Below are 25881 nucleotides of genomic sequence, written 5' to 3'. Positions count from 1 at the left end.
ATGTTGGAAAACAGAACCCTGTATGGTGGTTTCACAACATAGGCATGTGCCACATTTGTGGTGACCTAGTATGGGTGCCAGTCCCATCATTTGGCGGAGAGATGGTTGAGTTTGGGTTGGCATGGCGGCTCTAACCAGATGATTCGCGACGCTGTTTTCTCTCTTAAACGCAAACAAGGGTGGGTCTCTCAGGCTTTCATCTAAATTTTTGACCAGATGCCAATTCTGTCCAATAATCCGTTTCAATTGGTTGGCATTTGGGCAAAAAGTGGTAACACAAACCTGGCGCTTCTGTTCTGGTTTCTTCTTGCGCTCTAGTAGTGGACCCCTTCGCAAAACACTACTAGAGCGCAAGAAGAAACTAGAACAGAAGCGCCAGGTTTGTGTTACCACTTTTTGCCCCAATGCCAAACAATTGAAACGGATTATTGGACAGAATTGGCATCTGGTCAAAAATTTAGATGAAAGCCTGAGAGACCCACCCTTGTTTGCGTTTAAGAGAGAAAACAGCGTCGCGAACCATCTGGTTAGAGCCGCCATGCCAACCCAAACTCAACCATCTCTCCGCCAAATGATGGGACTGGCACCCATACTAGGTCACCACAAATGTGGCACATGCCTATGTTGTGAAACCACCATACAGGGTTCTGTTTTCCAACATAAGGGCATATCCTGGAAGCATGAGGTATTCAGTAATTGTAAATCAAAATTTGTTGTGTATGGCATAAAATGCCCGTGTGATTGCCTATACATCGGCAAAACAGAACAAGAAGTGCGTCAACGCATATCACAACACAAGTCGAGATTGAAGAGACAGGTTGAAAACGCCCCGTTGGTTAATCATTGGACCAGAATGCGACATGGACTCAATGAGTTTAAATGGACAGTCATTTCTAGGATAGAAAAAGACCCTCGAGGAGGCGATTTGAGCCTCCAGCTATCTAAAAGGGAAGCTATGCTAATTGTGAAATTCGACACGGCCGTGTCAGGCCTAAATGAACTGTCTGAATTATTCAAACTATGAACCCCGTTTGGATATAATATATCTGCCGCTTTACACTACTCTTGAGGTTATTTACCCCACATCAATGGAGATCCTATTTAACACTTCCACAAGTTGGCCTACATTCTCTCTCCATGTTGATAACAATGGCTGAAACTTAGTCCGAATATTTATATTTTTTTATTTATTTTATATTTCTTTTGATTCCCCGTTTTTTATGCGGGAAACCACCGTTATCTCTGCATATTATGCATCCCCATTTCGAGGTGTCTGACAATTCGGTCCGTATTTCTTTACCCCGCATGACCCAGCCCATGCCTGTAGAACCGCCCCCTTGTTGACGGGCTAGTCCTTTCCCGTTGATAAAAAGGCAGTGTCTCACGAAGCAGGGTAACGCGCCTGCGCCAGTGATTAGCGCTTGTTCTGACGCTGCCCGTATCGAGGACGATTGAATAAGCTGCGGATTTCGTTTCCATCGGTAAGAGTGTGTAACAGCCCCCAGTGCGCCCTGGACTAATTTGTGTACCTAACTGGGCTTCCATTTGGCCCTCCTCATCCTGGCCGTTATTCCTTATCTTATTACTGTTTTTTCTCTTTTTTATTTCAGCACACGCGATTAAACTGCTTGTGCTGACGCTGTCACGCGTCTCCTTCAGCCAGGTTAAACTCGTGTAAAATCTTCAATCTTGACCTCTCTTCATAGGTGATGCTCTTTTTGAACTTCTTACCCCTCCTTTTTGACTTCGAATCTAATTTTCAAGTCTAAACCGTTATAATTATTGGTTTACCATTTACAGGATCCGGATTGTATAGTAGACTTCACCCGACGCCGCCCCTCCATGATAATGATGCTTCTATTTATTTTCGAATTCGACGCCTGACACTGAAGGTCCAACTACCCGCGGCCCATTTATTTCATCTGAAGGTAGCTTCCTGTGTTTTCTCGACGTTTACCTGTCCTTAAACTGTGGTTTCAGGTCGGTAGTTAAAAGAATATTTTCCTTTCATTTAATTTTTTACAGATTGTTCACCTGGATAATCCTTTTCCCTCTGCCGCCTGTGTTCACAGATTTCCACAGAGCGGTAAGTCACCACCCAGGCCCCTGCTAGTTAGTACAGCTTTTTAGTTTAGTTCCACTGACTCATTATAGTGTTTTTGTCAATTCACAGGCCTTGTATCATAGAGAAGTTCTCCTGGACCCACATAGGTTTCCGGATAGCTATATCTGTGGCAGGTAATCTTAAGTGTATGACCTCTTTTGTGTGGCTTTTCACATTCCCAGTACAGGGCAGGGGTTACTCTGTTATTTCTAGACCATTTCAGAGTCCTTGCATGACCCGATTTATTCACCATTTTCTCCTTAGTTCCCCTTAATTAGAGTGACTCTCCATTTCTTGATTCACTAAGTTATGAGACTCCTGTTGTGCACTGAGTTGTAACTGTGTCTACCAATGCCCTCCATCAGTGTATGCTATTTTGATATGCAATGTTGGCACTTATCACTATTGCCTTAAATTATTTCTCTGTGTATGTTTTCTTTTTTCTCTTTCAGTTGCCTGAGGCCCTGATGAGAATCTCCGATGAATTAAAGGAGATTCGAAACGCGTAGGCCCAACATCCCATTGGTCTGCTCATGTGTATAGGAGTTTATTTGATTTGCATACTCCTTACATCTTTTTGTACATTAACCACGTGTATCAACCTATAATGAATGTTTAAAAAAGAAAAAAAAATCTATGGTTTTGTACCTTTTTTTCAAACAAATTGTCTCGAATGTTCATTGAATTGATGCAGACCGAGTTTTGTATTTGCATTTTTCTTACCATTTTTTCTCTCTTGCAGTAGTAATTTGTAGTGTGCCTGAGTTAATTTTGTATGTGCTGTGTATGTGATATGACTGAAGTGCTGAATGTTTGATGTGTTTAACCGAATATAATCTGTTGTGTCTGTCCATTCCTTGATTTTCTTCAATGGGTTCTTCTCTAATGTAAAGACAAATTTTATGACAAAATTGTTGATTTTCTAAAAAAATAAAATTGCGACTAAACAGCATCACCCTTTCTGGAATTAATTTTCTGTCTGTGGTTGATCAGTTCGAGTATCAAATAAAAATCATCAGCACTGGCATTACCTCATCTGTGCCCCTTGGACAGACCTCAATATATTGGGTATAATTGATGGTAACAGGGTGTAGATGAGATGAGGCGTGTCCAGGGGTGTAGATGAGCTGAGGCCTGTCTAGGGGTGGAGATAAGTTGAGGTGTATTCAGGGTTGCAGATGAGGTGAGGATTGTCCAGGGGGGCAGAGGAGGTGATGCCTGTGTTGAAGAGTGTAGTGCAAGAGAGGTCTGTCCAGGGGTGCAAAGGAGGTGAGGGTTGTGTCTAAGAGTGCAGTGGGGGATAGGCTTCATGAAGTCCAGTCCAGTGCACTCTTAGACACAGGCGTCACCACCTATGCTCTCCAGGAGAGGCCTCTCTCCCATAAAAGTCTTGAACACAGGTGTCATCTCCTCTGTACCTCTGGACAATCCTTAACTCATCTGCAACCCTAAATCGTTTTTTAAAGAAGCCTAAAGGTGACATCATTGTGAAAGGTTCAAAAATATTTATTTAATCATGGAGACACTATTTATTCCTTCTAAAAAATGTAAAAGCCATTCATTTGCCCTTTAATCGTTTTTATATTAACATTAAGACAACTGAGTACAGGTTATATGTACAAGCATTCCATTTCACTACTGAAACCTCAGTTTTTTACAAAATACAATTCTTGTATGCAGCAGAAAATTTTAACGAAGCATTAAGAAAAAAAATAACAGAAAGCAACAATAAAAAAACACAATGTGATTCCTAATATGAGGAAACACACCTGACATGATTGCAAAAGGTGCAGAGGAGGTGAGGGAAGTCAAAATGGCTTTCATGATTGTGAAATTTGCTGAGGAGATTAGGCCTGTGTCTAAGAGTGCAGTGGGGGAGAGGCTTTATGAAGTCCTGTCCACTGCACTCTTGGACACAGGCCTCACCTTTGTGCTCCCCTGGACAGGCTTCACCTCATCTGCACTCCTGGTTAGGCCTCACCTTATCTGTATCCTGTTACCATCAATTATACCCAATACATTGAGGCCTGTCCAGGGTGCACGGAGGAGGTGAGGCTTGTTCAAGGGTCAGAGGAGGTGAGTCCTGTCCAATGCACTCTTCGACACAGGCCTTACCTCCTCTGCACCCCTGGACAGGCCTCACCTCATGTGCACAATGTACTTCCTAATCTGAGAAAACACAGGTGACATGATTGTGAAATGTCCTAATATATTTTTTAAATCATGTAGATACTATCTAATCCTTGTCAATAATGTAAAACTATTTCATGTGCCCAAAATCTTTTTTTAGAATAACATTTAAAAACAGAGAAAAGGTCATATGTATAAGCATTTCATTACACTACTGAAACGTTGCTCATTTTTAAAATATAATTCTTTTATGCACCAAGGTTTCTTTACCAAGTATTGTCAAGAATGTATAAGTCTCTCTTATATTCTCTTCCTGACCTATTGTGATTGCTTTGTTGTTTGGTAATAGTGGTCTAAAATGTGTTATCTTTTTTCCTTAACGCAGATTGAAATCAAGATTTCAATAGTAAGGAAATATGCCCTCAAGGCAGAGGAGAAGAAAAGATGCCAAGCGGAAAAAATCAAAAACAGCAACGGAATTAAAGCACTGTTCTACAACAAATACTTCAAAAAACAGGAAAAAAGCTCCTGGTAAGATAACTAAGTCTTTCTTTCGGAACATATGTAGAACAAAAAAAAATGTTGATGAGAATGTGAATAAACAGAAAGAGAGAGCAAATTTGAAAAGGATGGAGAGGCCCCCCAAAAATGTTACTACTGGAGCAGGAGAGAATAATATGTATAGGAATAGAAGGCAAAACCAATTTAGGGACATTCGTAAATGAATGTTTCGCAATAGGGTGGTTTTAAATTTGTTGAAAAATATTTAAAAAGGTAAACAGAGAGCTGCTTTTTATAAGAAAAAGAAAACTGTAGAGAAGATTGTTGATCAGGCTTTTGAGCTGAATTTTTTTTTATTTATTTTAGTAATCAATAGAATTAGGACACTTAACAAGACAATTGATGTTTTCAAATCAAAGAGTAGATGCAAAAGAGTAATTAATCGGACTCATTTTTGTAAAGTTTTTTCTGGAGAATGGATGCATAGTTCAAGTTGTGAGCCATTTTTTAATGAGGAGAGTTACTTCCAGGAGAATGATTTGGTGCATGCAGTTGACACCAGTGGTCGAGCATATGAGGTGAAAGACGGTTGTCCGATTGAAAAAGAGAAACTTGTGCCTAGAAAGGCAGAAGAGGTGTTAACTGATGAAGTTTTAGGGAGACGTACTAAGGGTCCAGTGTACACTTGGAAGTGTAGTAGTATTTGTAGTGTGCGACAGGAATCAATCGATTTGCTTCGTAATTTCTTACGTACATATAGTAAGAAAAGTCTAAAACAGAAAATGAAGATGTTGCAAGACTTAGATCCTTGCAGAGTGAGAGAAAACACAGGTTTGCAAGGGCATTCACTGGCTTGTCTTTCTAGAAAAGTATGTCAGAGTGTTTTTCATCATTTTAGGATGTTAGCAGTGCATCATAACAAAATGAGGAAATTAGTGAGAAGGTTGTATTATGCAAAAAGTCCAGCACTTAAGCTTAAACAATTAAACAGTGCTCTTTTGCATGGAACTGAATTAGATGTGAAGAAGATTTGTGAAGAAATTGAGATTTGTTATTTTGGTGAAAAAGAGGACAGTGTAGAAATTGACACAGTAATAGAAGGTAATGTGGAGGACAATGTACAGATTTCAAGTACAGAAAAGTTTGACCAGGAAATTACCAAGTTTAAGGTGAAATCAAGTGAAAGGCCTAATTTTACTTGTGTGTGTTGTCGACGGACTCATTATAAGATTCAGACTAGATTAGTTGATTTATATGCAGAAAGTGAAATGGAAAATAATAGTGAATGGAAGAATTTTGCAACTTTTTTGTTGGTGGAGAATTCTTTTGATTTGTCTTCTGATCAGCGTATTTGTAAATATTGTTATAATAAATTAAATGAAAACAGAATGCCTGCTAGAGCTGTTCATAATAATCTTGAGTTGGTAGACATTCCTCCTGAGTTGATGGATTTAAATACATATGAATCTATTTTGATTCAATGTGTCCATCCTTTTCAGGCTATTGTTCGCATGGAGCCTAAGATAGGGAAATTCCCTCCTTCAGATTTACAGAGAGGATTAAAAGGAAGAGTTGTTTATTTGCCTCTAGATTTCAATAAAAATATTGATACAATTGGTGTAGAGAAAGTGGAAGAGGAACCTCTGGTTATTCTAGTTAATGGGGTTCCGACAAAGAGTAAGAAAAGCTAGCAGGATTTAGTGGATGTTAGGAAAGTCAAAAAGGCAACGTTGTATTTGGTCAAAAACAATGAGTACTACAAAGATGTATGTGTTGGAGCAGAGGAAACAGCTGCAGAAGAAGACAGTGATTGTTCAGCGGGCCAAATTGAAAAAGTTGATGTGTCTAGAAGTGAAGAAATATATGAACATTATACTTTTCATCCTTTGCATTCCAAAGAAGTAATGGGGAATGCAATTGACTTGTTTCAAATGAAATCAGCAAAAGGAAGTCCCATTAGTGTATGGGAAGAAAGTTGGGAAGCTCGTTGTTTTCCACATTTATTTCCAACAGGTCGAGGTGGACGATATGATGATCGACCACAACAAATTCCTGCATCTGAATACCGGACTTTAAGATTATATGCTGAAGATCCAAGGTTTCGTCAATGAATCCCATATTTGTTTCATCTACTGTATGAAAGTGACTTGTCTGGGCTTTCTTATGCAGTAAACCATATACTGAAAAGTGGAGCACATCTGCAAAATGTTTCGGCGAGGGACTTTATGGAGAAAGTCAATCTGCAAGACAATATTTTGGAATCTCATCTAATCAATCTCATGGCATGTCAGCGTGGTACAAATGAGTATTGGTACTGTCGTCATGGGGAATTGAAATGTATGCTAAGAAATTTAGGAACTCCTACATGGTTCCTCACTCTTAGCTGTGCCGAATATGCATGGGACGACTTACTTCAATTTCTACGAGAGGCAAATGCAAACATACAAAATATAGAATTCAAAACACCTGGAGAACTGTGTTCTTTGGATCCAGTGAATGTATGCAGATATTTCAATCATTGAAGCTATGATGTCTTTCATTACCAACAAAAAAATCCTCCCCTTGGAGAGGTTTTGGGTTTCTTTTGGAGAAAGGAGTATCAAGCGAGAGGTGCTCCTCACATACATATGTTGTTATGGATTAAAGATGCACCCAAATTTAGAACAGATTCGGATGAAACAGTGATGAGTTTCATTGAAGAGTATTCAACATGTGTTGTTCCGAAAACTACCGAAGAAAACAGTTTAGGGCAACAAGTTTTACGCTTTCAATCCCATCATTGTGGAAAGTACTGTCGTCGAAAATTCAGAAACAAGGAAAAGTTCTACACAAAATGTCGTTTTGGGTTTCCACGACCAGTAATTTCTAAAGGAAGAGTAAATAATTTGATGTCTTCTCTACGACATACTGTGACGAGAAAATCACCAAAAAATATATACAATTTAAAAAGAAACGAAGAGTCCAAGTACATCAACGACTACAACCCAGTGATTTTGTCCATGTGGAATGCTAACATGGATATTCAATTCGTTGCTGACAACTCTATTGCTGTGGCTTGATATGTGACGTCTTATATCACAAAAAAAGAAAAGACAGAACTGAAGGAAATGTGGGAGGACATTTCACATGAAAAGAGTATAAGCAAGAAATTATACAGTTACAGTCTGAAGATGTTGTCGCATCGAGAAATTGGAGCATATGAATGTTGTGATCGGTTATCATCAGCAAGTCTCTATGCTAAATCGGGAACCATCATTTGGGCGAGTCTAGGTCTTGCTGCAACACGAAACCGAGTATTGAAATCTGTACAAGAAATTGAGTATTTGGCGGAGAAAGAACCAAACAGTACAGATATTTTGAAGACAAACATGTTGGATACATACTATCCAAATAGAAGTAGTCATCTTCAGAACAGTTGTTTGTATGAAGTTCTTCAAAACTATATTTATAAGAGGAACATCAGAGAAGATATCAATAATGGAATATATGCTGTCATTGGGTGTGAAGGATGTCTAGTGAAGCAGAGAAAAGGCCATTTGATTAATCATCGAAAATTGAGTTGCTAAAATCCAGAGAAAAGGGAATTTTACTATTTAGCTCTTTTGCAACTCTTTAAGCCATGGCGTACAGAAGAGGAACTACTTGGAGATTTTCTCTGTTACGAAGATTGTTTTAATGCAACCAAGGATACCATATTCCAAATTATCTGCAAATGTTGAATGAAGAAATAGAGCAAGAAGCCACAATTGCTGTAGAGATTGCTAGAGACAGTTCTCAAGACAGTCAGAGTTCTGCTTCATTGAGTCAGGATCCACTAGGAGGACCAATTATCCAAAATGAAGCTGCCACTGCCATGGATGAGGTGGAAAGAGCTATGGAACAAGCTCAAGATGATGTAGTTAACTTAGAAGATTTGGTGAAACAATTAAACCTTGAGCAGAAACAGATATATGACGAAGTCACAGAACAGGTTGAACATGGATTCAGTCATGAGAAAAAAGAGTGCTCATGTACATCATTTAAGCCTGTCTGACTGTACGTGAGTGGAGAAGCGGGAACTGGAAAAACTTTTCTGATTAAAGCAATTGCAACTTATCTGCAGAAAAGGACTGAATCACCGCTGTCTTGAGTTGTTACTGCTCCAACTGAGCTGGCAGCACATAACATTAAAGGGATTACTTTACATTGTTTACTGATGCTACCAGTTGAGCATGATAACAAATTACAATACCACAAGCTATCTGGAGATGCTTGTTCTGAAGTTTCCAGAGTCCTGAAGAAAATTAAACTTCTTATCATTGGTGAAGTAAGCATGGTCTCAAATCTAATGCTTGCTTTTGTGCATTTGAGAATGCAAGAAATTCTTAGAACAGACTATGATGTCTTATTCGGAGGAAAACACATTATTGTTTTTGGAGATCTACTGCAGTTGACTCCAGTGAAAGGACAACCAGTGTTTAAAATGCTCATGCATGAAGATCCCAGGAAGTGTCTAGGAAGCATTGGAAACGTTAATATATGGTTAAATTTCAAATATGCAGAACTGCTTCAAAATATGCGACAGGCAAAGGATGAAGATTATAAAAATATTCTACAAGATGTAAGAATCGGAAAAGTAAGTGAGCATGGGAAAGAAGCATTACATGCACGATTAATTTCAGATTTGTATCCAAATGAAAACATTCTTCCAGAGAATATTTTTAAGAAAATTACTGAGAACAAATCTGGGGTATGTTTGATGCCAACTCTGCAAGAATGTTCCATCTTCAACAACAAAATGTTAAAGTTAGAAAATGAAGAGATTGTGAAACTGGAAGCTATAGATAAAATAGAGCATATGGGTGCAACAATTATTTTGTTTGAAAATTTGAAATTAAAATTGGATTCATTAGAGAAGAGTATATCTAAAACTGCTGGTTTTGAAAAGACTCTGAATGTGTGTTTAAATTGTCGTATCATTTTGAGAAGGAATTTAAATGTTGAAAGAGGTCTGGTAAATGGAGCAATGGGTCATGTTGTTGATTTTGTGAATTACAAAAATAGAGATGGAATTGAAATTTTAAAAATTAAATTTGATGGCATTGACGAAATAGAACAAATTTGTCGTTGTTCAGCTAGATTTTTGCTTGTGAAAGACTTATATGTTCGCCGAAAACAGTTTCCTGTTTGTTTGGCATATGCGGTGACAATTCATAAATCTCAAGGTTTAAGTGTGGTTGGTGAACATTGGAAGTTCTGTGTTTAAAGAGGGTATGACAATTGTGGCATTATCACGAGTCAGAACTTTATCAGGATTTTACTTGATTGAGTGTGATGAAACAAAGATTTGTGCATATCTAGGTTGTGTTAAAGAATACAATAGGTTAAGAAGAGAGTATGCTCCACATTTGCCTCAATATCCTCTGTTTGAAAAACGTGTGGTAGGCCGAAAAAGAAGAAATGAGAATAATTGCAGTGAGGTAGTAGCAAAAAGACAAAAAGTAGATGAAACTGTAATTGTATGCAGAAAGAAAAAGGATTCTGTTGAAGATGTTGTTGGATTTCAGTTTGAAAACAGTTCTGGTGTCAACTGCTATGCTAATGTAGTGGTTAATGTTGTTTTTTTTCTTCAAAATTTACAAGAACAGATTGTTGTAAATCGGTATCAAACATTCTGCTGTTTATTGAATTCTGTGTTTGAGAAATGTAGCAGTGATAGAGCAAAAATAGAAAGTGTTTCAGAAATTCGAAATCTTTTCGACATATGTTCTGGTCAAAATCAATTTTCACAGAATATTCAGCAGGATTGTCAGGAATTTTTAATGTATATGTTTGATATATTGGAAGATGAAGGTGTAGATATAAAAAATCTTTTTAGCCTTTCTTATCAATGGCAGCATGACTGCGACAACTGTAGTTTATCAAGTAGTACTACAATAGACACCGAAAGATTTATATATTTGACTTTACCAGACTGCAAATCAGTGCCTTTTAATAATCTAGTTAAAGCAGCTGATCACAATATGGTGTGTACCCAATGTAAGTCTGCAATGCTGTCGACATTATTTATACAAAATTATGGTCAGTATGTCATTTTAATGTTCCAACAATGTAGATCCGATGGAACTAAATTGACAACTTCTATTAAAAATTTTGTGGCTTCTCAGTTATCAATTTCAGGAAGAACGTTTGCAACTGTAGCTATTATTTATCATGACGGTCCTTCAACAACATCAGGGCATTACACATGCTATTTAAAATGTCGAAAAGGTTGGACTAACTGTAATGATACTCATTTGACTTTCAAGCAACGTTTGCCTTTTGACTTAAAAAATTCATACCTAGTGTTTTTACAACCAAAATTTAAGTAAAGGTAATTGGCCTATGAAGACGGGAGCAGTTAATAAAAGTTAGTCTGCTGTTTAAAATTGTATTGTGAGTAAAAGTGATTAAGATAATATAAAAATTATAGTTCTCATATAGGTATGGTAAGTGGATCGCATAGTAAGTGATATCAGTATTATAGGAAATGTTCAACATGAGAGAGCCAGAGATGGAATTATGAATATTTAAATATTGTGAAAATGTTGTTTGAGCCTTTCTTTCAGAACGTCGGGAAAACGGTAATTTTAGAGTTTGTTTTAAGTAATTTGAAAATATACTGCTACATCTGACACTATTTGGCCTTAAGGAAAGGTGAAGGAATGAGGAAAGAGTCATGACTGAACACAAGGAGTATATGAAAACATTGAAACATATTTCAGATGTTCTTGGAGCTTTTCTTCTAGAAAGTCGATGAAATTGAATTTTTAGAGAACAGCAGAGTACCTTACAACGAAAAGGACCTTCATGATGTACTATTTGGCCTAAAGGAAAAGTAAGTGAATCAAAGATTAGTGTACATATGTGATTTGTAAGTTTATATGTTTTTTTTTAAACACAATCTTTTTGATTGTGTTTTTTTCTCGCTGTCATATGATGAATAGTTTGAACTCACTGTTTTTAGTGAAATTCAATATGTTCTGAGAACAGCAAAAATAAACTATCTAACATGTTGTACAAATTATTCTATAGTTTGTATTGTGTAATTTATATTGTATTCCCATTGTCTCACACTCACTTTCCTTTTTCCTCTCTCTTTCAGCTCTCTTTACTCACTCACACTGCCTTTCTCTCACTCTGTTTCACACCCATTTGTTTACTCCACTTCTTTCACAACCCCTCATTTCCATTTCAACTGTATGCATCCCCTCTCTCCCTTGCACCACTTTTCAGCTTTCAGTCTCTCTGCTTTACTTCCCTTTTCCGTCTTTTCCTCCTTTGCTCTTTTAGTAATTCCTCTTTACTCACTCACCAGTATTGTTGCACTCTATCACTATAACTCACCCACTCTCCCTCGCTTATCTTTGTTTGCTCCTTTTTTTTACCTCTTCTCTCTATTTTCCGTTCACTACCTCTATGTCCTCAGTCCCTCACTCTCCTTGTGTTATGTTCACTTGTGTTTATCTACCTTCTATCATTTCTCTTACAACAACTTCACTGCTCCTCTCTCATCGTTCTTCACCCCATTTCTTTTAGTCCGGTTCCATTACTACCCCTCATTTCCTATCTTTCAATGTTCTTCTCTTTACTTTCATCACCGAATCACTTTCTCTCAGTACCACTGCTTTAGTCCTCTTCTCCTCTCTTTCTTTCTTTTGCTCCATTACTCATTTTCCTTTCTTCACTCATTGTACTCCACTTCACTCAGTCCTTCCCTTAGTCTCTCTGTGTACTAACTTCCTCACTCCTTTTCCCTCAATCCTTCTATATTATCCTCTCTCCCTTCATCCCTTCACTCTGTGACTCTCCTTCACTTAGTCTCAGTTATCTTCCATTCCTCATTCTTCTAAATGCATCCTTAATTAGACTCATTTCCCTCTTAGTCATTGTCTTTTTACTTACTCCTGTTTCCTGATTTAGTTTTGCTAACTCACATTCTTTTAATATATTTCTTACCTTCAGTTCATTTCTCTCTTCTTATCTTCCTCTCTGTCAGTGAATCTATATGCCTTACTCTTAGTAATTTGCTCTCCTTCTATTTCTTTTACCCTCTTTTTGTCCTTCTACATTACTTTATTTCCCTTTCAGTGTCTTTCACTCGTACTTTATTTCTTAATACACTGTTATGATTTTTAACCTCTTCATTTGTATCTTTTATTTTAAAATATATATTTTACTAATTATAACTTATTTTTTCTTCTCTCTTTCACAGATACAAAGTGTAGTAAAAAAATGTAATTAAAGTTACATTAATTATATGGTAAGTGTGACTAAAAAAATGTAGTTTGTCATCACCCTTTGCTTTAACCTCACTATTATTCTCTCACCCTACCTCACTCCTGTTTCCTTACTCTGCTTCCCTCACTTATTCTTATCCTCCATGTTTACTCCCCTTTCCCTAACTCCCCTTCCACATTCAACTTCTTTCAGTCCCCCTGCTTTACTTCCCTTACCCTCTGTTCCCTTCCTTTGCTCCCTCACTCATTCCCTTAATCATTTACTTCACTCCTGTCACTCCTTCTCTCAGTCCGTCTGTCATCACAGTTCCTCACTTCCGTTCCCTCAGTCTGTCTCTCTTACCGTCGCTGTCTCTGTCCCCTCATTCTGTCAATACTCTTTCGTCATGCTCACTCCCTACAACTCACCCACACTCCTTCACTTACCTTTCTTTGCTGCTTCACTCACTCCCTTTCAGTCACTCCTTCCTTTACTCTCTCTCTCCTTTCTCTCTGTCACTCCCCATGTCTTACCCTTATTCACTTTTATCCACCCTCTTTCACCCCTCTTTACTTAGAGTCACTCCTCTTTTCTAATCCTTCCTCACTGTTTTACTATCTAATACACAGTCCCTTTGTGTTGCTCCCTCTAGCTCTCTTTCTCTTAACATCACTCTCTGTGTCCCTTTCCCTCATGCTCACTCCTTCATTCTTTTTTTTTTCTTTTTTTTTTTGGTGCGCGCCCCGGTACGCGTACCGGGGAACGTACCGTTACGCGTACCGTGGAGAAAAAAGAATGACAGATTTTTTTTTTAAATGTTTTTTTTTTATAAATTAGAGGTAGTTCTAAAAAGAACTGGTTTTTTAATTCTTTTTGTTGTTTTATATTTTTTTATTGTTTTTTTTAAAAAATTACTTTTTTTGGCTTTTCTGAACAGTTTTATATTTTTTTGTATTTTTTATGGGGAGAAACAAAAAACAGCTAATTGAAAACGGCTCAACTGGAGCAAAAAAAAATCTGGAAAAATTAAGGTTTCTTCGGGCATCTGTGGTTATCACCAGCAACATTGATGAGTGTAATGCTTTGCTCACCATAACTAATTGTTTTGTTACAATATATACAAACAATTTTGTATCCCCCAAACTTTGTTTGTATATTTGGAATCATCTGACTTGCCTCTGGACCCGATGGAGTGGGTTATTTGGTTGTTGAGGTTCGGGAAGATGATTGGGGTAGGTTTCTGCAGAGTTCTCGCACCTCTGCTGCAGAATAGTTATTAGGGTGCAAACGCTGCATGTGCCGAATCATTGTATGATTCCCAAAGTCATATTTTTTTGCAGGGTTCCCACAGCACCACAGATGAGACAAGTCACCTTTGCAGCGTTTACTTTTTTGGAACCCCTTGGGATTTTATAAAACTCCCATATGAAGTGCTCCCTAGGTTTGTATGGGGTTGTGTCTTCAGGCAGGAACTGCCTTCTCTCTTCCTCCTCTTCCTCCTCCTCCTCCTCTTCTTCTTGTCCAACAATGTGATGTTCTGGTGGTCCTTGTGGTGGTGGTGGTGGTGGGGCAGATGCTCCAGCTGCTGATAGTACTGTAGCCATATCTGTAAGCAAAAAGCAGGTCTTCTTCACTCAAAGAACAAAGTGAGAATGAGGAAAAAAGGTGGGGGCTTTCATCATTTGGAAAACAAAACTGTTCTGAACCAATGAAAAGTGTTATTTTCAGGTCACATGATCCGGGCTTTCATCATTTGGAAACCAAAACTGATCTGAACCAATGAAAAGTGTTATTTTCAGGTCACATGACCCGACGCACTTACGCTACGCGCCCCGGTGCGCTCCCGGGGGTGCGCCCCAGGGCGAGCCCGGCGGCGCTTACATTGCGCGATCGTATGCGCTCGTGCGCTTCCGGGTGCGCTTACGTGGCTACGCAATACGTCACGATGTTGTTTTCGTTCGCGGCAATAGCGCTAACGGGACGCTCACTGGTACGCGCACCGGGGCACGACGAAACACTGCGCTTACCCGTGCATTCACCGGTACGCGCACCGGGAGCGCACCAAGGCAAAAAAATAAAAATTAAAAAAAGGGAAAAATATACATAATACACTGAAAAAAACATAGGTTTGACACCAGTGATGGTTAGCTGGAAATTTTAAAACCAATGAAATTCCTACGTTGTAGTTAGTTGGACTCACTATAACTTGCGCGTGCAATGCACTGCTGATGACGTCACATATTACATCACTCATGACATGGTCAGTGACATCACTCATGACATCACTGATGACACCATCCAGTGAATGTGTGTCTTTTTAAAAAATAAATATGTGTTATATATGTATATGTAAAAGTTGATGGAAGAATAAATGTTTAAATAAGTGTTTACATGGATGTTTTTAAAAAAAAGAATTGATTGGTTAACTGGTTTATTAAGTGTATCTTAGTGAATACATATATTAGAGAGTAATGTTTAAATATTTAAATATATGTATTAGTGTTTCACTTTGTGGATAAGTGGCTGCATGGGTTGGTGAGTAGCTACATGTGTATGTATATGGGTTATTAGATGTTTTTCTTAGTATCAGTATGAGTGTTTGTATGGTTTGGTGGGGGTATTACTTAGCACATAGATGCATGAATGACTGACTCTCTTTTTGTATGTGTTTTGAAGACAGCATATGTGCAGGACTGTATGGGTGGATGAGTGTGTATATGTGTGTGTTAGTGAGTGAATGACTGTATCACTAGTGTCTTTATCAGTAACTACATATGATTTAATCTAATATATGTGAATATTGATGTATATAAGTGAGTATATGTGAGAGTGAGGGATTGTAAGAGTTCCTGTTTAAATAAGTATGTGTTTCTATAAGTGATTGTTTAAGAGAGTAAGTATGTGTAAGTTTCCTTAGAAGTAAGGTGGTAGTGTGTGTATAGCTGTATATGCAAATAAATGGATGTTCAATAGTTTATTTGCATGTGTGAGTATGTGTGAGAGTATCTTTTGGATGACTGTCGGTGTGTAACAGGATGTATAGGTGTATTACTACATATGATGAGTGAGTATATGTATGAGTGACTATATAGAACTGTTGGTCAATGAGTGGATGTGTATATAGATGGTGGAATTATTGAATTAGTTGTTGTAACTGGTATGGGTATCTCCATTTTTTTTGACAATTTTAGTTTCTATTTTTGAATATGTGTTTCCAGGGTTACATTACAGTGAAAGGAGGTGTGTCACTCTGTCACAAGGATGGTGTCATCAGTGATGTCATGAGTGATGTCACTGACCATGTCATGAGTGATATAATATGTGACGTCATCAGCAGTGCATTGCACGCGCAAGTTATAGTGAGTCCAACTAACTATAACGTGGGAATTTCATTGGTTTTATGCGAGTAAAATTTCCAGCTAACTATAACTGGTGTCAAACCTATGGTTTTTTCAGTGAATTTAATAGGTTTTTTAAACACTAATTCCTAACTATAACTGGTGTGAAACCTATGGTTTTTTCAGTGAATTTCATAGGTTTTTTAAATGCTAATTCCTAACTATAACTGTTGTGAAACCTATGGTTTTTTCAGTGAATTATATATATATATATATATATATATATATATATTCACTGAAAAAAACATAGGTTTCAGGCCTTATATAGTTAGGAATTAGCATTTAAAAAAACCTTTGAAATTCACTGAAAAAACCATAGGTTTCAGGAGTTATATAGTTAGGAATTAGTTTTTAAAAAACCTTTGAAATTCACTCAAAAAACTATAAGTTTTAGTGGTGTTATAGTTAGCTGGACATTTTACTCATACAAAACCAATGAAATTGCTCCTATATAGTTAGTTGTACTAACTATATTTTGCGCACCCGCAATCCACTGCTGATGATGTCACATATTAGATCATTCATGACATGGTCAGTGACATCACTGATGACATCTCAAATGACATCACTGATGACATCACTGATGACATCATCCAGTGAATGTGGTTTGCTTCGTTATTTAAATATGCATTATATATATAGCAATTTACATTGAAGAATGAGTGGATATATATAAATAAATATTTGGATGGAGGATTTAGTAGCAGTGTCATTGACTGTTTACTTGACCAATTTATAATGTCTCACTAAATATAGTGGATAGTGACTAAACTGTGTGAATATCTGTATCACTTTGTCAGTTGTTGTGTAAACTGATTCTACAGTTGGTTACTAGCTATGTGAAAGTCTATATTAGTTATTGATTAGTTAACTGAGTATGTGTATCGGAGTGTGAAAGTGTGTGTGGTTCGGTGGGGGGTGTGTGACTGTCCAAAGATGTGTGAATAGTTGATTCAGTAGATATATGAAGTTAAAACTATATGTTCCAGCAGTTTGGGTGAGGGAATCTCTTTATGGGTGTGGTGATGAGCAAATATATTTCTCAAAGGTACAGGTCCAACAAACTAGAAAAATAAAAGGCAGTGTATGTGTCAGTTGTTGTATATAAATAAGTATACATAAGACACAATGATTGTGTGAGTGACTGTATGGATAACTGTATACTTGTAATAATGATTTTATAATTCGCTAAGTATGACTTACTATCTAAATGAATAGAAGAAGTGGTGTTTGTATAAGTGTTTTGCTAAGTAAATATGTAAGTATGATCCATTGTTTGCATAAGTGAGTAGGATGACTTCATATGTGAATAGGATGCGTGCTGTTGTTTAATGTCGATATAGATGTATAAGTATTTTTGATAGTGTTCTATTGTTCATTGACAGCATGTATGAGTGAATCCATAGGTAAGTGATTAGATGTTTGTATACATCTATGAATCACTGAGTGGATTTTTAGATACTTGTATTGCTGTGACAATGGATTTAAATATGATACTCTGTATTTTACAAACAGTGATGAAAAATTGTAATAGTGTATGAAAAGGTGTATGTGATTGTCACGTGGATGATGTAATCAGTGATGTCATCAGTGATGTCATTTAAGATGTCATCAGTGATGTCACTGACCATGTCATGAATGATCTAATATGTGGGAGCGTGGCTACGCACGCAACTGCCATGGACGCCTTCATGTAGAGCTCCGCGCTGAGCTCCCCTTCCCGGCGTAATTATCCGCTGAACTAACCCTCGCAGCCGACCGGCAATCACAGGCGCCGCAGCGAGACACCAAGACCTAGTGCCCCTCCGATTTTGGCAGCAATCGGTGACATCGAACCGCACCGGATACTCAGGACACCTCGAGGCTCCAGCGGAAGTGGTTGGCCCAAAAGTGCGGCCTGCGGCCGGCGCTGGCGGGGTGCGCAGCCTCACAGACAGTATACCCGGAACCCGACCCTAACCACCTGGGAGCACCGTTTCCTGCGTGCTGCGAGACTTGGGACTGGCCGGCGGGCGGGGAACGGAGGAAAGACCCACTGAGACCAGGAGCCTGGAACCGGCACACACAGACGCCCGAGGCCGGACCCCCGACAACGAACGACACGGAGCCCGCACCACGGAGCAGACGAAGGTGAGCGGAGGCGGCCCGAGTGACAGGAGTGGCTGGGGCCCAGGGCGCGACCTGCAGGCGGACACCAGCGAGCGCAGCAGGGGGTAGACCACCCATCCACCGCCGCCGTGCGGCGAGAGCACGAGAGTACCCACGGCTGGGGGTTGATCAGGCGGGACAGTAGAGAAGGTACGTGGTGTGTGAAGCCTACATAGCTGATGGCGCCACGAGGCACAGCGCTACCAGAGGAGCTAACGGAAACCTGCAAGACCAGACGACACATAAGTACCCCACCTGGGGTGAGACCACTGGGGCTACACGGCGTGCACGTGTTGGCGCAAATGACTGGCTGGCACTGACTACTGCCGATCGCCACCGCAAGGGCGGAAGAGCGGACAGCTGACCACCTACCGGCCGCTAACATCGAGCAGCCGACCCGGCTTCCCCCACACTACGGGTCCACGCCCCGGCCCATCCTCCGGTGGCTACGTCGTCGCAGATCTCGCTACGGAGGCTGGACGCGAGCCAGGGCACTGATGTCTAACGGACCCAGGACTCGAACCGGGACCGGAGGCGCAAGCTCAAAGGGCAAGATGGACAAATCCGGTAAGAACACCGATCCAGAACAAACAACGGCCAAACTGGACACTATGCTGGCAGCCATGGAAAGGCTGGAAGAGTCCATCCAGCTCACCCGCACCTCCCTAGCCACCAAAATCGATGGTGTGGTCGTAGACCTCACACATCTGAGAGCGGACCATAAAAAATTGGCGGCCCGCACCACGTCCCTGGAAAGCGACATGAAGGAACTCCAACCCCAAGTCGGACAATCGAATAAGCAAATACAGGACCTGCTGAACAGGGTGGAATTTCTGGAAGACAGGGCCGAGGATGCGGAAGGTAGGGCACGAAGGAACAACGTGCGACTGGTTGGGGTTCCGGAGAAATGGGAAGGAAGGAGCCCAGAGGAGCATATGGAACGGTGGCTGAAAGATATACTGCCGGAGGGGTCACTCTTGCCACACTTCGTAGTAGAGCGTGCTCACAGAGTTCCTACAAAACCTTTGGCAATGGGCTCCAACCCGAGACCCATGCTGCTCCGCATACTGAACTACAGAGACAGAGACTCCATCCTACGCGAAACACGCAAACTCCAAGAGGTGCGGATTGAGAACACGTCGGTAATGTTCTTTCCGGACTACACTGTGCAAGTGCAGAGACATAGACACTCCTTCCTAGCGGTGAAAAGACGCCTGAGGCAGCTGGGTCTGCAATATTCTCGCGAAACTGAGAGTGGTAGCTGGCGAACGAACGCACTTCTTCACTGACCCAACCGAGGTGGAGGCGTGGCTGGACAGTGGCACAGACACGGACCCCAGAGCAGCCGCGGGCTCCGCTAATCGACACCAATCCGGAGGCAACCGGAGGAGACGCAGACCCCGCCAGAGATCGCAGACCAGTACGCAAGGAGTGGCGAGGTCACCCCCCCCGGCAGACGCCACGCAGCAAGAGAAACAGGACGCTCTCCGCCTGGTGATGGAACTCAGCCGGTCCCCCATGCAGAGCGAAGCGGCAGGCGGCAGTCCACGAGACCTCCCCAGAGACGACAAAGCCATCTATGGAGTACCGGACTCCCAGGCCTCGGAGGAAAGACCGGACGTCACGCCTCAGACAGCGGACTACATCAGCTGATTGCACCATAGGATACAACACCCCGGAGACACTCGCTGAGGAGTGCCGTAACGGCCGCAGAGGGATTGACAGTTGTGCCGCGGCGCTGCGGACGTAAGAGAAGTTCATAGCAACAGGCGGCAAACCGGACCCTGACTGCAATCTGAGGAACGGGCGCACACCCGATTCCTCTTCAGTGGGTGCACGGCCCGGGGACAGCACAGTAACTTGCATGCGGTCGGCACACGAATCCAGGGATGACCTGCCAAGCAGCCAACCAACTGGGACACGTAAAGTATGGTGGTTAATACATGTACGAATGATTCCCTGTATTGCAAGTGTGGTTTAGACTGGCATACACCTCCCGGGAAGGCGGGGGGCCTTCATAGAATGACTTTGTTGACTTAAAAACTATTGTTATAGTGCGCATCGCACAGCAGCCCCCTTAGAATTAGACTTTGTTGCTCTCCTAGAGAGTATGGACGGGAGCACGTTTGGCCTCCGACCTTTTGGTATTCTATATGTTCATCACGTTCAATGGCTCATTGTTCCATTAGCCATGTTTCTTACCCCCCCCCTATTTTGATGCAGTGGTGTGATGGACTGGATGCACTTCCGATAAGTATTGCAGGGATCAATTGCTTGATGGGGACTGTGGGGCCCACGGGAGGTTGGTGGAGGAGCTGGGAGAGGGGAGATGTTGAAGAACTGTAATGTCTGCTATTAAAATATGTACATGGAATGTGAGGGGCATACACACACCATCCTGACGCTATCAGATCTACTCATACCTTAAACGCCACCACATACAAATAGCCCTCTTACAAGAGACACACCTCAGTGAATCGGAAACTCACACCTTACGACGCAGGTGGCGGGGACAACTATATGCCACACATTATTCATCTTACGCTAGGGGGACATTGGTGTGGATAAGGCCGGGCACCCCATGGACAACACTAGACACCGGACATGTGGACCCCGGAGGGAGATACGTTGTGGTCAAGGGTAGGTTGGACGGGAACCCACTGGTGCTAACCTCGGTGTATGCGCCCAACACGGGACTGGCGGATTTCCTAGCGCAATTGTCGAACACATTGGCACCCTGGCATGGTATCCCGTGGGTGCTGGGTGGAGACTACAACTGCACATTAGATCTTACCTTAGACCGATCCCACCCCCCGCCACCTGGCTCACAGGCGCTGAACGCCGCAAACGCCCTTCAGGCTTGGTCCGCGCAATGGGACTTACAAGATGCGTGGCGCAGCTGTAACCCCAACGCCAGAGTCCACTCATACTATTCGGGGGCACATGCCCTGCACGTGCGCCTCGACAGGTACATGGTCACCAGCGAGATTCTACCATACGTCACGAACAATCACTACATGGGCCGCACACATTCTGATCATAACCCACACCTTATAGATTTGGCATGGGAGCAACCGCGACCCCCGGTAGCCACTTGGAGGCTACAACCTGATTTACTATTGGACGGCCCATTTAGGAGCTCCATATGCACACAAACAGCGCAATATTTCGAAGAAAACACTGGCACGGCATCGACACCTCAGCTTGAGTGGGACGCATTCAAGGTAGTCCTCAGGGGGCAATGTCTGGGCACACAGGCCCATTCCCGACGGCAGATAGAGACAGATTTGAGACGCCTGGAGACAGACCTGATGCAGGCAGAACAGGAAGCAACTGAGGAAACACCAGACTACTGGAGGCACGGGCGAAACATGACAAACTGGTTGATAGATTAAAACACGTTAATTATGCTGCTCACTCGGCCCGCACACACCGCACTGAAGATAAACCCGGCAAATTGTTAGCCTGGTTGATACAGCGTGAGGATCGAACGTCACCAGTGACGGCGATACACCCTGCTGACGGCCCAGTGGTGTATACACAGGTGAAAATTCACGAAGCCTTTGTGACGCACTACCGTGTACTGTATAGGTCGAAATTGCGGAATCCACACCCAGACATCGCCACGTACCTAGACGAGGTCGCGCTGCCTAACCTGACTGATGACCAACGGGACGACCTTGGGTCACCGATAGCGGCAGATGAGCTGCGCGACGCCATCTTCGCCCTTTCAAATGGCAAGGCCCCTGGCCCAGATGGGCTACCGGCCAAGTATTACAAGGCCTGCTCTGATATCCTGATCCCAGAACTCCTCAGGGTATACTCAGCGGCACTAGAAGACTCGTCCTTGCCCCACTCGATGAATAAGGCGACATTGGTGTCTCTTCTTAAGCCGGGTAGGGATGACACAATCCTAGGCTCATAGAGGCCTCTGGCACTCTTGAATACGGACTACAAGATCCTAGCATCGACCCTAGCCCGACGGCTGGTGACCATGGTGCCTGCCCTGGTACACGGCGACCAGAACGGCTTTGTGCCGACTAGGTGCACCTCCCAGAATATAAGGAGACTGTTCCGGGTGCAGGAGTATGCGGTGCAGAATTGGCCGAGATCGGGCTGCTTGGTTTTGGACCTCGAAAAGGCGTTCGATTCGGTTGAATGGCCCTACTTGCTGGCAGTGTTGCGTAAGTTCGACCTGGGAGATGATTACATCGAACTAGTCGGATTGCTGTACAGGAGCCCCGAGGTACGAGTACGCACGGGCAGGCTGTTATCCGATGCCATTAAAGTCCGACGGGGCACCAGACAGGGCTGCCCGCTATCCCCACTGCTCTTCTCGTTAGCGATGGAACCTCTCGCCCGGATGTTGCGTAGCAGAGGCACGCACTGGGGCTTCCCACTAGCAGACGGCACACACATTGTATCGCTATACGCTGACGATCTGCTCCTGTACATTAGAGACCTTACCCATTTACCACCGGAGTTATTGGACATCTTCCGATCCTTTGAGACCATGTCGGGCCTGAAGGTCAACTGGACCAAATTGGGGGCATATTCATTTGCTCCTGACACCCCAGACCCTGAACTCAGAATCAATGGTGAGAGACTACCATGGCACCACACCACGTTTAAATATTTAGGAATCTAGATATATAGGGCGCCCCCGGATATCCTGGATGGTAACCTGACACGCACCATCATGTCCATAAGATCCCAAGTCGCCTTTTGGAAGACTCTCCCACTCAATGTGCCAAGCAGAGTGACATTGACAAAAATGATTGTCCTACCCAGACTCCTATATTACTATGCCAACATTCCGGTAAACGTCCCGGTCCGCACTTTCAAGGAACTAGAAACCATGATCAGAAATCTGATCTGGAAAGCTGGAAGGCCCAGAGTAGCACTTAAAAAGCTATATACACTCGTCAGTGATGGAGGCCTTGCAGTACCGAATCTAGAGCTCTATTACCTGGCGGCACAACTACAGTGGGTGGTGGCTTGGCTCTCTGGCAGGAACCAGGAGGACACAGCCACGGCTGTGGATGCACTGTCCCCCTTACAGATACACTCATTATTCCACCCACTGACGAAAGCAAGAAAACAAACCCAACTACACGTAGCAGTGGCCGTAAAATGCTATGCCCGGAGTCTATGACTCACTAAAACTATTAAACCATATGCCCCAGCGCTCCCACTCCTAGGCACCCCCAAGTCCACAACCGTGGTCACAGAAGCGGCACTGGAACACTGGACGCGCTCGGGAGTAGACACCATGGCAGATTTATACGCCGATGGCGCCCTGATACCTTTCGAGACACTTGCCAACGACACGGGGATACAGGCGGGACAATTCTTACAACACGCCTCCATAATCAAGGCATTCACACAACGATGGGGAAACATCACTGAGGAACCCCCCACACACCAGCTGCTGCAATGCCTTCACGTTATGGGAAATGGCTCACACGTGGTACACTGGTTGACCCAAGCGCTGTTAACACACACACAGCATACCTTACAACCATTGCGAGACAAGTGGGCAGTCGACAGGGGGAAAGTCTGGACGGACAAGGAATGGGCGGTGGTACTGGCGAGCCCCAAAAACGTCCCCCGCAACGCACGCTTTAAACAGATCCAGTTCTACATATTACACAGAGCGTACCTCACACCAGATAAAATCAAACAATACTTCCCGGGAGCCGCGGCAGGTTGCCCGAGATGTGCGCTGAAGGGGGCGGACCTGCTACACATGCTGTGGCAGTGCCCACGGATCCAAACATACTGGCGGTCAGTGTTGCTGTTACTTGAGCGGAGCACAGCCATGCCAATACCGCACACATGGGAGGCATGCCTATTAGGCCTCTATCAAAGGACCAAACATAAAAAAGTCCCCTCCCGTTTTTCGACCTTGGCCTCCTTACGGCCAAGAGGCTAATCACCAAACACTGGAAACGCGCAGAACCGCCCCTGACAGAACACTGGCGCACCTCCCTAGACAACTGGGCAAGAGCAGAAGGCATTTCCCTTCACAATGAGGAGACGGCAGGACTGAGACAGTTCCCCATTGCGACGCTCTGGGGCGAAACACTAAGCTCCTTCCATAGAGAATGCCAGACGCCGGGAGCTCTCACGAACGGCACATCCCCCAGCAGAGACCACGATGTAATGTACGGAATGGACGCTGTGGGCTGCAGCCCCGACGTCCTCGATAGGGGTGAACACGATGCACCAGATTGTGCCACTATTAGATCTACTGACGACACTTCCACCTGACCGACAAGGTGGGATCCTCCACACCCCGTCCACACCATACACCTCCCGCTGACGACACATCACCCTCCCCGAACTGGAAGAGCAACCATAGGCAGACACCGATGACACCTCCCAGCCCCCATCAAATCGACACGCATCCACCACAACGCACCTTTCACACCTCCAAGTTTGGTAACCCCACCCCCCCTTTTTTTTTTTTTCTTTCACAATGCTAATACGGCTGGAATGATTGTGATATAATCCTGCTATAGTACAAAACTGTGATGTAACAGTGTATTATGTGATTCGCCCCGTGACCATCGCACACATGCTCGAGATGTGAGATAATGTATAATGTGTAAATCATATTTTCTTTCATCCTGTGAAATCAATAAAAGATATATTTTAAAAAAAAATGAATGATCTAACATGTCACATCATCAGCAGTGGATTGCGGGTGCGCGATATATAGTTAGTACAACTAACTTTATAGCAGCAATTTCATTGGTTTTGTATGAGTAAAATGTCCAGCTAACTATAACACCACTAAAACTTATAGTTTTTTGAGTGAATTTCAAAGGTTTTTTAAAAACTAATTCCTAACTATATAACTCCTGAAACCTACGTTTTTTTCAGTGAATTTCAAAGGTTTTTTTAAATGCTAATTCCTAACTATATAAGGCCTGAAACCTGTTTTTTTCAGTGAATTTCAAAAGTTTTTTAAATGCTGATTCCTAACTATATAAGGCCTGAAACCTATGGTTTTTTCAGTGAATTTCAAAGGTTTTTTAAATGCTAATTCCTAACTATAACTGGTGTGTAACCTATGGTTTTTTCAGTGAATATATATATATATATAACATTTCTATGGCAAAATGAAACCCCTCATTTTGTTCCTTTTCAAATTAAATGTATTAAGTGTTACCACTTTATTCCAATCAAGATGACTTCAGGTGTGCAATACTTTTGTCATAAGTAAGACTGTTAGCGTTCTAGTTGTTCTTTAGAACACTCTGGGACATTCTGTCATTGGGCTATAGTTGGGCTACATCTGGCTGATATTTGGGCTACATTTGGGCTCTTTTGTCTCTGGTGGCCATCTTGGGAGAC

The 25881-nt window shown here is 42.2% G+C and overlaps 2 long non-coding RNA genes across 2 annotated transcripts; both read left to right on the top strand.

Moving 5' to 3' along the window:
- Window positions 1-1291: 1291 nt before the first annotated feature.
- On the top strand, window positions 1292-1922 carry LOC144819591 (uncharacterized). The gene is made up of 3 exons (XR_013607474.1): window positions 1292-1481; window positions 1611-1706; window positions 1801-1922. It is a non-coding gene; the product is annotated as an uncharacterized LOC144819591 (long non-coding RNA).
- A 101-nt stretch (window positions 1923-2023) lies between these two features.
- Window positions 2024-2697, top strand: LOC144819590 (uncharacterized). Its single transcript, XR_013607473.1, has 3 exons — window positions 2024-2086; window positions 2174-2238; window positions 2557-2697. It is a non-coding gene; the product is annotated as an uncharacterized LOC144819590 (long non-coding RNA).
- The last annotated feature ends 23184 nt before the right edge of the window (window positions 2698-25881 follow it).

This window comes from Lissotriton helveticus, chromosome 2_1 (genome assembly GCF_964261635.1).
Source record: "Lissotriton helveticus chromosome 2_1, aLisHel1.1, whole genome shotgun sequence".
Lineage (NCBI taxonomy): Eukaryota > Metazoa > Chordata > Amphibia > Caudata > Salamandridae > Lissotriton > Lissotriton helveticus.
Note: the sequence above shows the minus strand (reverse complement) of the source record. Positions and strands in the feature narration are given on the sequence as shown.